The sequence below is a fragment of the Lycium barbarum genome, chromosome 2 (genome assembly GCF_019175385.1).
Source record: "Lycium barbarum isolate Lr01 chromosome 2, ASM1917538v2, whole genome shotgun sequence".
Classification (NCBI taxonomy): Eukaryota; Viridiplantae; Streptophyta; class Magnoliopsida; order Solanales; family Solanaceae; genus Lycium; species Lycium barbarum.
Genome location: NC_083338.1, coordinates 108084839 through 108100135, shown reverse-complemented (window position 1 = coordinate 108100135; position 15297 = coordinate 108084839).

Genomic DNA, 15297 nt, shown 5'->3' with positions numbered 1-15297 from the left:
ATAAGATTCCATTTCCAATCAAAGGTTTTCCCTTCTTTTATGTTCTTGGCAGGTTCCATCTATGAAAGCTAGGGTTTGTATAATTTGTAACTTAAATAACCAACCAATTCATATAATACACTTATTATACTAAATTATTATCCGGAAATATTGAGTTGTTACCTTCTTGAAGAAGACCTAGATTCTTCCCTCTTTGATTTCTTGATGATAGAATGGAAAATCTGTGATTTCTCATGTTAATTCTTATTTATTCTTGTGTTAATAGTCTAGAATTAGCGTAACTATGATTGAGTTCTTAACTTAGGTGGATTTGTGAGGACTTAAGCCGTTTTATCCTTTAACAACAACAACATACCCAGTGTGATCCTACAAGGGTCTGAAGAGGGTAAAATGTACGTAGACCTTACCCCCACTCCGAGAGGTAGAGAGGTTGTTTCCGAAGACCCTCGACTCAAGAGAAAACATAACAAAGAAGGTCAGACAAGAATTGATGGAAGTAAAGAAGCCAAGGCAAAATACTATAGATTGGCATTATGAAGAAAAGTAATAGTAATTGTAGCAAACTATTACGATAGTCGAGGTACAAGAGAGAGTCGATAGTATCAGGAATCGAAAGACAAGAAACTACAAGGATACTACTACACCCACTAGTATGGAAGGATACACGAGACAACGCTCTACTACCTACTAACCTTCTACCCTAATCTGTGTCCTCCACAACCTCCTATATAAGGTCATGTCCTCTATAAGCTGCAACTGCATCATGTCCTGTCTAATCACTTCTCCTTAATACTTCTTCGGCCTACCTCTACCTCTCCTGAAACTATCTATATCCAAGCTCTCACACCTCCGCACTGGAGCCTCCATGCATTTCCTCTACACATGCCCGGACCATCTCAACCTCTTTTCCTGCACCTTATCTTCCACCGAGGCCACCACCGCCATGTCCTATTTCCCCGCATCTTCCCCTTTAAAAGATATCTAAAGCATTGTAGAAATATTGGGGTTTCTATATTATCGAAATCACTTTTATGTTAAGAGAAACTCTAGGCCAGGGACATCCTGTGCATCACACATATATCACACCATACAAATTTGGAATTTCCTCAAGAAGTTCTGCGACGCACAATCATAGCGCCACAACACTGAAGTTGTTTTGTTTTCATCACGACCCAAATCTATCACTTAGGTCGCGATAGGACACCTGACGATCTACTACCCATAAGACGAATTCTCTAAGCTAAACATGCAATAAGTATGCAGAGAAAGAAGTAAATAATCTGAAATGGTGTCTTAAATAAATATAAGTGTAGAAGTTGAAGAAAGTAAGTAAGGTTGCCCATACAACCCCAGAGTACATAAGTCATGAAACTACTAATATCCCGAACTACAAAATATGAGACAGCCAATAAAACAGATATACTAAGTCTGTTATAGGTACAATGACCGCCATGATCAAATAGTGACTCACCTTAACTAGAACAACTGAAAGAAGTTGGAATAAAGGGTCGACGGTACGATAACTGCATGTACACCCTAAACACAGACTCAAACAATCAAGCCTGAGTCTAAAGACCCATCAAGGTTATCAACATACCCTCTTAGCCTACACCTAAGGCAAGTATTACTAATTGTTGGTAATGCATAAAGGCATAAAATAAGGAAATACATGTACATCAATCATATACAAGTAAAGAAACTGAACCGAAACTACTGATGCAGACAACATGATAATTGCGAATAACTACCATGGGGCATAGGTGCCTGTCAGACCCCCTGCATGCCGTGGATCAACCTCATGTCTTACCCATCTTTGGAGCATATGAGTCTTACCTGCCTCAGTAGTACAACAACAATGATAAAACCAAATACACGGAAGCAAGAAATTGTACGAATAAGACTGGGAGAAAGAAATAACAAGCCATCAGAATAAAGAAAGGATAATTCTAACAATTAAACCAACATCTAATCATAGAATAATCCAAGGAAGAGGAGAAATAATTCAGAGAAGAAATTCATACATGGATGAATCTAAGAGAGATTCCTAAAGAGATACATGTCAAAACCTAAACACTCACCAAAGAGTAATCATCTATTTTTTTTTCAAAAAATAACCCAAAAGTCACTATTTATAGTAGCACTAGTCTATTGCATAAATGCTAAATGGGGCTTAGGACTTAATTACAAAGCTAGTCATTCTTTGAAGCTTGATCCTTGATTCCTTAAAGAACTCCAAGGCCTTGAGCTTGACAGGTACTCGAGCTACGTTGTGTAGCGAGAACCCGTAACCCCCCCCCCCCCTCCCCCGAAAAAATTTTGTTCTCGAATTTGGACCTTGTAAAACTAAGAAAGCGACTAGTATTTGCACCAGATCAAGTACAAATAAAGTATATCCAAGCTTCCAAAATATCCAAAACAATCTATAACTCGCAACAAATCGCTGACTCTTATAGTAAATCCAAGTATCATAATAAGCAATAAAAAGCATCCCCTCATAACAAATAATAGACCCTTGACTACAAGTAGCGAGGGTAGTTTTAAGCAATCAATATTCACCAAAGATGAAATAAATTTAGCCCAATTTATTAAACTAGAAAGTGAAAGCAAACCACCCTCAAAATGAAAACTTGGATGAAATTTCACATGGGCAACATTTAGAGAGTTATTTAAAGCTAAGAAAACTCTAGCTAGGCCCACTAAACTACTTGATCCTCTAGTTGCTACCTTCAAAAAGTCACAACAAGTAGTAACTACACCGGGTTCAAACACAAAGGAAGCAAACTCAATTTCACTCAAAGAAGGTTCTTCAATCATTTCACTTCCTTCAAATAAGTGTGCATGCTCAATATTCTCACTAATTTCATTTTGACACTAACTACTAGCTATATCAAGAATGCTATCAAAGGAAATAACGTTAGGATCAAACATTTCATTCTCATCTATATCAAACATAGGTGGAGAGTCATACTCAATCTACTCATTTTCTATCAAATCATGAACCCCATTCTCAACACTACTTGCAAACACATTATACTCAAGAGAGTTAGGAATATGATATGAACAAGAAAATTTAACTAGTGCTTGCTCACAATTATTATTTTGACTCTTCTTACAAAGGAAAGAATCACATGGCTCATAAGAAGAGTGACTTATATTCTCAAGTAAACTTGAAGGAAACAAAGTAAGAGGATTAGCCATTTTACCTTGTGTAGCTCTAATTAATTGTTCTTTATCTTTGTTTTCATCATTTAAGCTCACTTATTCTCTTGAAATAGTAGATTTGGTCTCTTGAAATTTCTATGTGTGTGGAAAGTCTCCCAAGGTTAATATCATTATGTCTTCACTTCCAAGAGTACGTACAAAAGAAGTAAAACAACTAGAAGGAGAAGTAGCATTTGTTTTAGAGTAATAATACGAAGTAATCTCACTCACACTCTCTTATTTTTCACTTACTTCAACTTCATTTCTCTTTTTTTAATGATTTCTCTTCTCTTTTCTTCTGGAAACTCCTCCTTTCTTGTGGAAACTCACTTACCACTCTCAACTCAAGCTCTATTTTTTTTCACTCTTGAGATGCCACTTGTCACTTCCTTACTCCTCTCAAGTTTTCTTAATGTGGGACAAAGCCCACGAATTCCCTTTGAAGGATTGAGGTGACTTTTGAGTATGACCTTGTAGTTCTTGCTTTGAGACTCTCCAACCTCAAATTGATCTTTAAGTTTTGCCTCTTGTGCACCAATTCTTTCCTTTATTGTCATTGCCAACATCCCCAAATAACCTTTTTTTTTGTTTTTTGTTTTTACCATCACAAGTGTTAAAGGTCTTAACACTTACCTTTTGTTTCTCAAGAATGGCATGACACTTGTTAGACTTGCTATCCAAGGTCAATTCTCTTGCACACGTCCAATTCTTATCAAGTAGTAATTGACAAGCTCTCATCGAAATGACATCACATACTACTTCATCTTGAAAATGTCCAACTTCAAACTTTATCAATACACGTTTTGTAACCTCTAAAGCACCTTTTCATTGAATCATGTCAAAGTAGATGATTGAGGGTGATTCCATGTCTTCAATTTAAATTGTTCAATTATGCTCAAACTTGCATCAGTTATACAACTCTTTTCATTTATGATCATGACACAAACATTATCCATAATTTTACACTTTTCACAATCCAACCCGCCATGACTGGCACCCACACTAACTCCTAGTGGGCGAACCAATACGCTAACCATCTACTCATTCAAAGTCATTTTTGTTTGTCCAATTCATAACAAAATAAACGCAAGATTAATCAAAAGTAGTCATGCCAATAAAACAATAATGTAAATCCGAAAGTCCTAACTATTACAACCCCAAAATCTGAAATTGTACAAGGACTCTAATCCAAATCATGTCTACGGAATTTATACTGTCTTAAATAAACAAACATCAATGTCTGGAATGGAAATAGATATTAGATAAGGAAGATATTTGAGCGGCCTAGCATAGATATAAGCTCACCCTCAATATGTCAGCAAATGGCCTCAACGCTAAATGTGAGGTCGAGTAGCAGTCTCTGGATCACAATCTGCACTCAAACGAATGCAGCAAGGTAGGATCAGTACAAACACTATATACCGGTAGATATCATAGGTCGATTAAGATTAGTATCATGTATGAATCACAAAATCAATATAGTAGACAGACCAGTCAACAACACATAATAAAATAGCCAACACCAATCCAATCAATTATATAAACAACAAAGTCAACCAATGATATTAACAATAGAGTCAACGGAATCAAACAATGAAATAAACCTCCCAACAACATCCTACCTTACTCAGCCACTAATCATTCATGTACATACATGCTAATTGGTGTCTTTGCCCAATAGCTATCACCTGCAGGGGACCCATGGTGTCCATGTACCACTGATTTCGGAATGAACCTCAGACCACGAGCTCACAACTAGGCCACATCCTCACCCCCTGTCAAATGTGCCTTTTCATATCCAGGCCACATCCTCACCCCCGGTCAAAGGTACCCTTTCATATAAATATATTTATTGTCACATCACTTTTAATGATCGATTGCAATTCATAACTCAATTTCATCAAGAAGATTATATTAACTTCTCACCACAATTATCATCAAACTGCAGGTCACAACACATCAAATAGTGGCACTAAGCCCACATAATCACTCAATCAATAGCATATAGGAATTCCAACCACACATTATGCCTGAAAACTAGACATACTTTCTCCTATCAATCTCATAACACATACAATCAATTAATCAAAGTCTAATTCAAGTAGACCATAACCTGCCTCAACTGTAGACCTGGAACAATGCAAATCACTCCGCTATAGCATTTACCTTCCGTAATGCCTCGGAACGCTCAAAGTCTAGCAATTAAGATGCTAAATAAGTCGCAATCACTCTAGTCAACAACATCAATTCAATGAACACCCTTCCACTTTACCCGTTTCTAATGGGTGAATGATTACTAGGTGTAAACCATGCTAATATACACACTACCAATTTACAAGGTTATTAAATCAAGTTATCTCTTATAGGCAGTTTCTATGGTCAAGCTACCATTTTTAAGAAACCCTAAGCCTCAATTCACTTGGTTCATGTCTCTAATGGTTCAATTCGTGATTAGAGAGGAATAACCCAAGTCGTTAGATGATAATCACACAACAACATTCATAACCCAATAACTATTGAAAATCTGCTAAGTTCTACGGTTACTATTACCAATTCTCCATTGTAGACCCATTAGTAAGATGATAATCTAGGGATGAATGAGTAATAAAGGAAGGGATGGTTAAGACTTACCTCTCAAGAACATTCTTGCCCTAGCTTTAGAATTTCACCCTAGGTACTCCTTCGGAACTGTTTTGGAGTTTTATGAATAAAGAATTCGGAACTAAGTGTTTAAAATCCAGGATTCTGTCCCCGTCCACAGCTGTGGCGGTAAAAACATCGTTGCAGCGGTCTCGCTATAGCGGCCAAGTGTCCGCTATAGCGGACATCACTAAAAACTTTCTTCCGCTGTGGCGAGCCAGGCCCTGCTCTAGCGCAAGCGCTACAGCGGTCCAGTGCGTGCCATAGCGTACATGCCGAAACCCGACTGACTGCGGCGGCGAGAGGTCTGCTGCTACGACGGTCTCGCCGTAACGGTATCACTAAGCCAATAAGCTCATTAATTCCCACAATTTTGTACTACACCCAACACTTCATCCGTGGCCTCACAAACATAAAAACAAACCATGCACATTAATGTAGAAACACCATATAGATTCACCGGTGGCCTCAGAAATCCCAACGGAGGTCTAATTTCCTACGTGACCCCCCAATGGACTCAACACAACCAAACAATAATCATAACAAGCCAAGTTTTCAGTTCTTATGCTTCTATATTTTGAGTTTCTATTCGCTCGTTCTACCCTTGGAAAGGTTTTATTTGGTAGGGTGGTCCTAGATTTTCCATAATGACCGGGAGGGTCGTTACATCAGATACCAATTAAAACACCATTCGTCCCCGAACGGACAAGGATGAGGAATCTAGGAAAAGGGTACTAGTCTCGGCGAAAAGCTGAGGATACTTGCTACGCATATCCGACTCTATTTCCCAAGTAGCTTCCTCAATTGGGCGATTCTTCCACTGAACTTTCACAGAGGCTATTTCCTTCGATCTCGACTTATGAACATCCCTATATAAAATAGAAATTGGCTATTCCTCATACGTCATGTTCTCATCTAGCAGAACCGAATCCCCACAGATTATGTACGAAGCATCATCGTGATACTTTTTCAACATCAAAGCGTGAAATACCGGATGAACGCCTGATAAAACCGGAGGTAAAGCCAACTCATAAGCTACCTCCCCCGCACGCTTAAGGATCTCAAATGGCCCAATAAATCTCGGGCAAAGCTTTCTCCTCTTCCCAAACCTCATCACACCCTTCATGGGTAAGACTTTCAACAACACTTGCCCTCCCTCCCCATACTCAAGATCTCTGACCTGAAGGTCCTCATACTCCTTCTTCCTTACTCTGTGTTGCCAAGAGCTTAGCTTGAATTACCTTCACCTTCTCTAAGGACTCCCTAAGAAGGTTCGTACTCCACGGTCTTACCTCAAACGCATCGAACCAACCAATAGGGGACCTACACCTCCTCCCGTACAGCACCACGAATAGAGCCATGTCGATGCTCGAGTGGTAGTTATTATTGTATGAAAACTCTTCCAATGGTAAGGACTGATCCCGGTGACCACCAAAATCTATCACATACCCCCGAAGCATATTCTTAAGAACCTGAATAGTCTGCTCGGACTGCCTGTCAGTCTGAGGGCTGAAAGCTGTGCTAAGGTCCAACCTAGCACCCAATTCCTCATGCAAATGCTTCCAAAATAGAGATGTAAACATTGTGCTCCAGTCGGACACGATGGAAATAGGAACCCCATGTAGTCTAACCACCTCACGAAGGTAGATCTTAGCTAATTTCTCAGCATTATAAGTTATTCGCACCAGAATAAAGTGAGCAGACTTAGTTAACCTATCGAAAATAACCCAAATATAATCAAACTTCCCCAACGTCTTTGGCAGACCAACCACAAAATTCGTAGCTATTCTTTCCCACTTCCACTTAGGAATAGGCATCCTTTGAAGTGTACCCTTAGGTTTCTTTTTTTCATACTTCACCTGTTGGTAGTTCAAACACCGAGAAACAAAATCCACTATATCACGCTTCATCCTAGCCCTCCAGTAATGTTGTCTCAGATCTCGGTACATCTTAGTAGCGTCAGGATGAATGGAATACCTCGAACTGTGAGCCTCTGCTAGAATAGTATTGATAAAATCACCTACACGTGGCACACAAACTCGCCCCTTAATCCATAACACCCCCTCTTCGTCGATCACGACCTCTTTGGCCTCACCACGCCACACCTTGTCACGAAATTTGCACAACTTAGCATCCTCAAACTACTTAGCCTTAGTTTGCTCCAGAAATATTGACCGAGCTTCAACACAAGCCAATACTCTGCCTGTGCTAGAAATATCCAGCCTCATAAAACTGTTAGGCATAGTTTGAACCTCTCTAGCTAACGGACACTCCGAAGAGATCAAATGAGCCAGACTTCCCATACTAGCTGACTTCTTGCTCAACGCGTCGGACACCATGTTTTCCTTACTAGGATGATATAAAATGGTGATATCATAATCCTTCAGCAGTTCTATCCATCTCCGCTGCCTAGAGTTCAGATCCCTTTGAGTGAACACATGCTGCAAGCTGTGGTGATCAGTGTACACCACCATACAAGTAGTGCCTCCAAATTTTCAGCGCAAACACCACTGCTGCCAATTCTAAGTAATAGGTAGGGTAGTTCTTCTCATGCACTTTCAACTGTCTAGAAGTGTAAGGAATCACCTTCTTTTCCTGCATCAAAACAGCTCCCAAACCAGAGTGTGAAACATCACAATAAATAACAAAATTCTTACCCTCCACGAATAAGGATAGAATGGGAGCTGTTGTCAACAATGTCTTGAGCCTTTGAAAGCTCTCCTCACACTCGTCGGACCACTGAAACGGTACCTCCTTCTGAGTCAAACGGGTCAAATGAGAAGCAATAGAGACAAACCCTTTCACAAAACGACAATAATATCTAGCCAGAGCCACGAAACTACGTATTTCGATCACTGATGTGGGCCTAGCCCATTCCCTGACTGCTTGAATTTTCTGCGGATCCACCATAATACCTTCTTTCAAAATTGCATTCCCCAAGAAGGACACCGAAGACAACCAAAATTTACACTTGGAGAACTTAGCATACAACTTCTTCTCCCACAATACCCTAAGAGCAATCCTTAAATGCTTCTCATGCTTCTCTCTACTTCTAGAATACACTAGGATATCATCAATGAACACTATGACAAAAGAGTCTAAGTAGGGCTTAAACACACTGTTCATCAAATCCATGAACGCAGCTGGGGTATTAGTAATCCCAAAAGACATAACCAAGAACTCATAGTGCCCATACCTGGTCCTGAAGGCTGTCTTAGGAACATCTTCTTCCCGAATCTTCAACTGGTGATACCCTGACCTTAAGTCAATTTTAGAGAACACAGAAGCTCCCTATAGCTGATCAAAAAAATCATCAATACGGGGATGGGATACTTGTTTTGGATAGTAACTTTATTCAGTTGACGATAATCAATACACATACGGATAGACCCATCCTTCTTTTTAACAAACAATACTGGAGCTCCCCAAGGAGAGGCACTCGGGCGAATAAATCCCTTACTTAAAAGGTCTTGCAACTACTCTTTCAATTCCCTTAATTCTGCTGGCGCCATCCTGTAGGGTGGAATAGAGATAGGATGAGTCCCTGGATCTAAATTAACCCGGAAGTCAATGTCATGATTAGGTGGCGTACCTGGCAAGTCCGCGGTGAACACATACGCAAACTCGCGTACCACTGAAACTGAATCAATAGGAGGAGTATATATGCTTGTATCATGGATATGTGCCAGATAAGCTAAACAACCCTTCTAAACTAGCTTCTTTGCACGAATGAAGGATATAGCTTTCTTAAGGAGGGGACTAAGGTTGCCTTTCCACTCAAGCCTAGGTACCCCGGGCATAGCTAAAGTAGCTGTTTTAGAGTGACAATCTAGAATCGCATAATGCGGGGACAACCAATTCATGCCCAAGATGACATCAAAGTCTTCCATGTCTAGGATCATTAAATTCGCCCAAGTACTATATCTCATACATGTAATCAGACAAGAACGGTTGACTCTATCTACCACCACTGAATCCCCGACCAGAGTAGATACAAGGATAGGGGCATCAATCACAAATCATATCCAAACCCACAGCAAAATATGAAGACACGTATGAAAAAGTAGAACTCGGATCAAATAAAACAGAAGCCATCCGGTCATAAACTGAGATAGTACTTGTGATGACGGCATCGGAGGCTTCAGTCTCAGGTCTACCTGGGAAAGCGTACAAGTGACCGCGCGCTACTATAGCCAGTGAACCACTGTGATTACCCTGTCCAGTCTGAGCCCCGCCCTTGCCGAGCTGTTGTCCCCTCTGCCTGCCTGAGGACCTCCTTGGTTAGGCTGGGCGCCACCCCTACCCGCGGTGTGGCCGCCCCGCCCTACCTGTGCAAGGTCCTTGCTTCCTCTATCTGGTGTGAATGGAGCTCGGGGAGCTTGATACTGAGTCCCCTGACCACCTTGTCTGAGTTTGGAGCAAAACCTCTTAATATGCCCTAGTTTACCATACTCGAAGCAAGAACGGTCCAGCGTAGGTTGCTGAACAGAAGCTGATGAGTATAGCCCCCATGATGACCCGAAGACTGATTATTTTCCCCTGATAGGCCCCCAATAGACACCTGCATATCAGACTGAACCAGAAGCCCAGAATACACCTTAGAACTCTTACCCCTGATATGAAGCCCCAGCGGCTACAACCTGAAGAGCTGATAGCTGAAGTCCAGTGTTCAATCCTTTCACAAAACGCCTGATCGTTTCTTCCTCAGTGGGCAGCAACTGAAGAGCATATCGGGACAAGGCGTGAAAACGGGACTCATTAATAGCAACAGATGAGTTCCCTTGATCAATATTAGTAAACTCATCCTTCTTCCTGTCCCTCAGAATAAGCGGGACATACTTCTCTAGAAACACAGAATAGAACTAAACCCAAGTCAACGGAGGTGACCCAGCTGGCCTCCACTCCACATATGCCCTCCACCACAACTTGGCATCACCTAAGAACTGAAAAGTCACAAACTCAACACCATACTTGTCCACCGCCCCCATCTTATTGAGCCTCTCATGAAAATCTATGATAAACTCGTACCCATCCTCTGACTCAGTACCATAGAAAACCAGAGGCTTCATTTTAGTGAACCTCCAAAATAAATCATATTCCTCACCGATCATCACCGGCCCTGCAACTGGCCTCGGAAATGCCTGAAAACCCGGAACTTCATTCAAACGAAGAGCCACGGCTGCTGCATGTTGAACTCACAGAGCCAGAACTCTGTCTGGACCTGGGGCTGCTATCCTCGCACCCCTACCTGTTGGAACGGCCGGTATCGCTCTAATTTGTGCAAACCCATGTAACCACTTCAGCACTTGAGCCATCGCATCTAGTAAACCTGGAGCAGCTGCAGCCTCTAGCGGAGCTGGCACTGCTTCTTGCCGAGCTTGTGCGGCTACGTCTCCCCCGACCTCAATAGGAGCCATTAGAGGCATGGGATCAACTACTGGGACTCCGCCCCTAGCCGGCGCAGCGCCTCTACCTACTCCTCTACCTCTACCTCTGCCTTTGGTTACTGTCGCGCGTGTTCTCGCTATCACCTGCAGGGGACCCATGGTGTCCATGTACCATTGATTCCGGAATGAACCTCGGACCACGAGCTCACAACTAGGCCACATCCTCACCCCCTGTCAAATGTGCCTTTTCATATCCAGGACACATCCTCACCCCCGGTCAAAAGTACCTTTTCATATAAATATATTTATTGTCACATCACTTTTAATGATCGATTGCAATCCGTTACTCAATTTCATCAAGAAGATTATATTAACTTCTCACCACAATTATCATCAAACTGCAGGTCACAACACATCAAATAGTGGCACTAAGCCCACATAATCACTCAATCAATAGCATATAGGAATTCCAACCACAGATTATGCCTGAAAACTAGACATACTTTCTCCTATCAATCTCATAACACATACAATCAACTTATCAAAGTTTAATTCAAGTAGACCGTAACCTGCCTCAACTGTAGACATGGAACAATGCAAATCACTCCGCTATAGCATTTCCCTTCCGTAATGCCTCGGAACGCTCAAAGTCTAGCAATTAAGATGCTAAATATGTCGCAATCACTCTAGTCAACAATATCAATTCAATGAACACCCTTTCACTTTACCCGTTTCTAATGGGTGAATGATTACTAGGTGTAAATCATGCTAATATACAAACTACCAATTTACAAGGTTATTAAATCAAGTTATCTCTTATAGGCAGTTTCTATGGTCAAACTACCATTTTTAAGAAACCCTAGGCCTCAATTCACTTGGTTCATGTCTCTAATGGTTCAATTCGTGATTAGAAAGGAATAACCTAAGCTGTTAGATGATAATCACATAACAACATTCATAACCCAATAACTATTGAAAATCTATTAAGTTCTAGGGTTACTATTACCAATTCTCCATTGTAGACCCGTTAGAAAGATGATAATCTAGGGATGAATGCGTAATGAAGGAAAGGATGGTTGAGACTTACCTCTCAAGATCATTCTTTCCCTAGCTTTAGAATTTTGTCCTAGGTACTCCTTGGGAACTGTTTTGGAGTTTTATGAATAAAGAATGCGGAACTAAGTGTTTAAAACTCGGGATTCTGTCCCCGTCGAATGCTGCAGCGGTAAAACCGTCGCTGTAGGGGCCAAGTGCCCGCTATAGCGGACATCACTACAAACTTACCTCCGCTGTGGCGAACCTGGCCCCGCTATAGCGCTTGCGCTACAGCGGTCCAGTTCTCGCCATAGCGGACATGCCAAAACCCTACTCACCGTGGAGGCGAGAGGTCCACCGCTATAGTGGTCCCGCCGCAGCGGTACTTTATCTGCTGCAGCAGTACCACTGAGCCACTAAGCTCGCTAATTCCAACAGTTTTTCACTCCACCATCCAACACTTCATCCGAGGCCTCACAAACACAAACAAAACATGCACATTATTGTAGAAACACCATACGGACTCTCCCCTGGCCTTGGAATTCCCAACGGAGGTCTAATTTTCTACGTCACCCCCCAATGGTCTCAACACAACAAAGCAATAATCACAACAAGCCAAGTTTTCCGTTGTTAGACTTCTACATTTTGAGTTTCTATTATCTCATTCTACCCTTGGAAAGGTTCTATTTGGCTGGGTGGTCCTAGATTTTCCATATCGATCGGGAGGGTCATTACAACACTTAGCATGAAGCACATGTTTTCTTTCTTCCACAAGTTGATCTATACATATTTCATCACACTCTTGATTCTTGAAAAAATGATCACTTTTAACCGCAACACTAAGGTTAGCATACAAATTTAGGTCATACCAATTGTGCTCATACTTAGCATAAGACAAACTTGTATTAGAATGAAAAGTATTACACACTTTAGCACAAGTAGGAGTTTCAAACTCTCTTCTTATATTACCACTTCCTCCAACAAAAGAAAGATAATATCCTCCACTTATCCCGTATTTAGAATTGGAAACACACGGATTAGATGAACTTGCATGCCCTCCACTTACGCTATCATAACCACTAGAATACAGAAACTCCCTATAATTATTCTCATAACCATCATGCTTATTTTCACTAACTCTATGTTCATATTCATCACAAGAAAAGTATGTAAAGGAATTATATCTTGAAGCTCATCATCTTCATGTTATTGACTAGAGGCATAGGACCTTTCATGCTCACATTCTTCTTCATAAGCTTCATAATATTGATGTCCTCCAACATCCTCATCATTGTAGTTTTCCCCTTCATTGTATGTCCTACAATTTTCATTTATGTCATAGTCATCATCATAATATTTTCATCATCATCATAGCCATAATATTCAAAATAATTGTCACAAGGGCTATCCAAAGCTATGGACGACATTTCAAACACAAACAAAGAGTTCTTAAAAAAAAGGACCAAACCAATGCGCTCCCTCACGTGTATCACTAACAGGTTGGCACTCAATTTTCTGACATCTCGTGTATATACTCAAGGTTAATGACTTTTAGACCACACTCAAATGTTCTCACTAGTCTTTGCCTTTTTCCACTAAAGAGATTCCCAAAAATCTCTTCATGAACTAACACCTCAAATTATACCAAGTATGTTCCAAGTATCGTTTCGGAATGGCGTTTATGTTAATGAAAGAAGGACAATCAAACTAATGGACAAGGAACAAGAAATTCACAAAAATTAAAGAGAACAATACAAAAAAAATTAGCACGAAATAAAATAAAAGCACACAAAAGAAACTAGTTTATCACTAAGTATGAACTAATAGTTAAGTAAACTATCCAGAATAAATAAAGAAAATATGAGAAAACAAGTTGAAAAGGCTATATTTGAAATTGGAAAGAAATTGATTATTGGACATAAGTGGCTAAAATTGACATTGTGACATATTGTGGCTATTTTTGAAAATTTCAGATTCATCTTCTTTCCAAGAAGAAGCTCAAAAATATCTGATCCAATCTCCTTCAGTTCTCAATCAAATGAGCTCAAATTTTAGATACAACTTCCCCACAAGTCCTTGAATAAATCTCAACCGCTAATTTCTTCAAACAAACACTAAATCAACAAAACGCATTTTCAAATTCTTCTTCAAAGCTTCAAATCCTAACAATGACCTTTTTTTGCCATATTTTCTTTGATTTTCAGCTATGAAACAACAATATTCAGCTCAAGGAATAACATCAAACAACTTTCAGATTCAAATAAAATTCTAATTTTGTAAAATAGAACTCAAGCTCTTCATTTTGTTTCTTCAATTCTGAGCTCCAAACTGTTATAAATCACCAGATAAAACATAGATCCACGTCATAAATTTCCTAACAAAGCTCCAAATCCAACACAAATCCACCGACCAGATTCAGATCCAAAAAAATCAATTTTTGTTTTCTGAAATCAAATACTAAGCTAATGATTATAGAAATAATCACTAGCCTAAGTTCTGACACCAAATGATATATAACCAAATACTTGAAAGCAAGAAATTGTAACAAGATAGTAAGAAAAAGATGGGGAGAAAGAAATAACAAGTAATCAGAATAAAAAAAGGACAATTCTAACAATTAAACGATAATTCTAACAATTAAACTAACATTTAATCATAGAATAATCCAAGGGAAGAGGAGAAAGAACTCATATACGAATTAATCCAACAGAGGTTCCTAAAATGATACATGGGAAAACCCTAAAAACTCACCAAAGAGTAATCATCTAAAAACTAATTTCTAAAATTTACCAAAGTGTCACTATTTATAGTACCACTAGTCTATTGCATAAATGTTCAAATGGGCATTAGAATTTAATTACAAAACTAGTCATTCCTTGAAGCTTGATCCTTGATCTCTTAAAGCACTCCAAGGCCTTGAGCTTGACATGTACTCGAGATATGTTTTAGATCGAGAATCGTTATTTATTACACCATCCCAACTTGCACGGTCTTACTAGCACTGCATGATAAGCCTCATACCCGACATCATTAT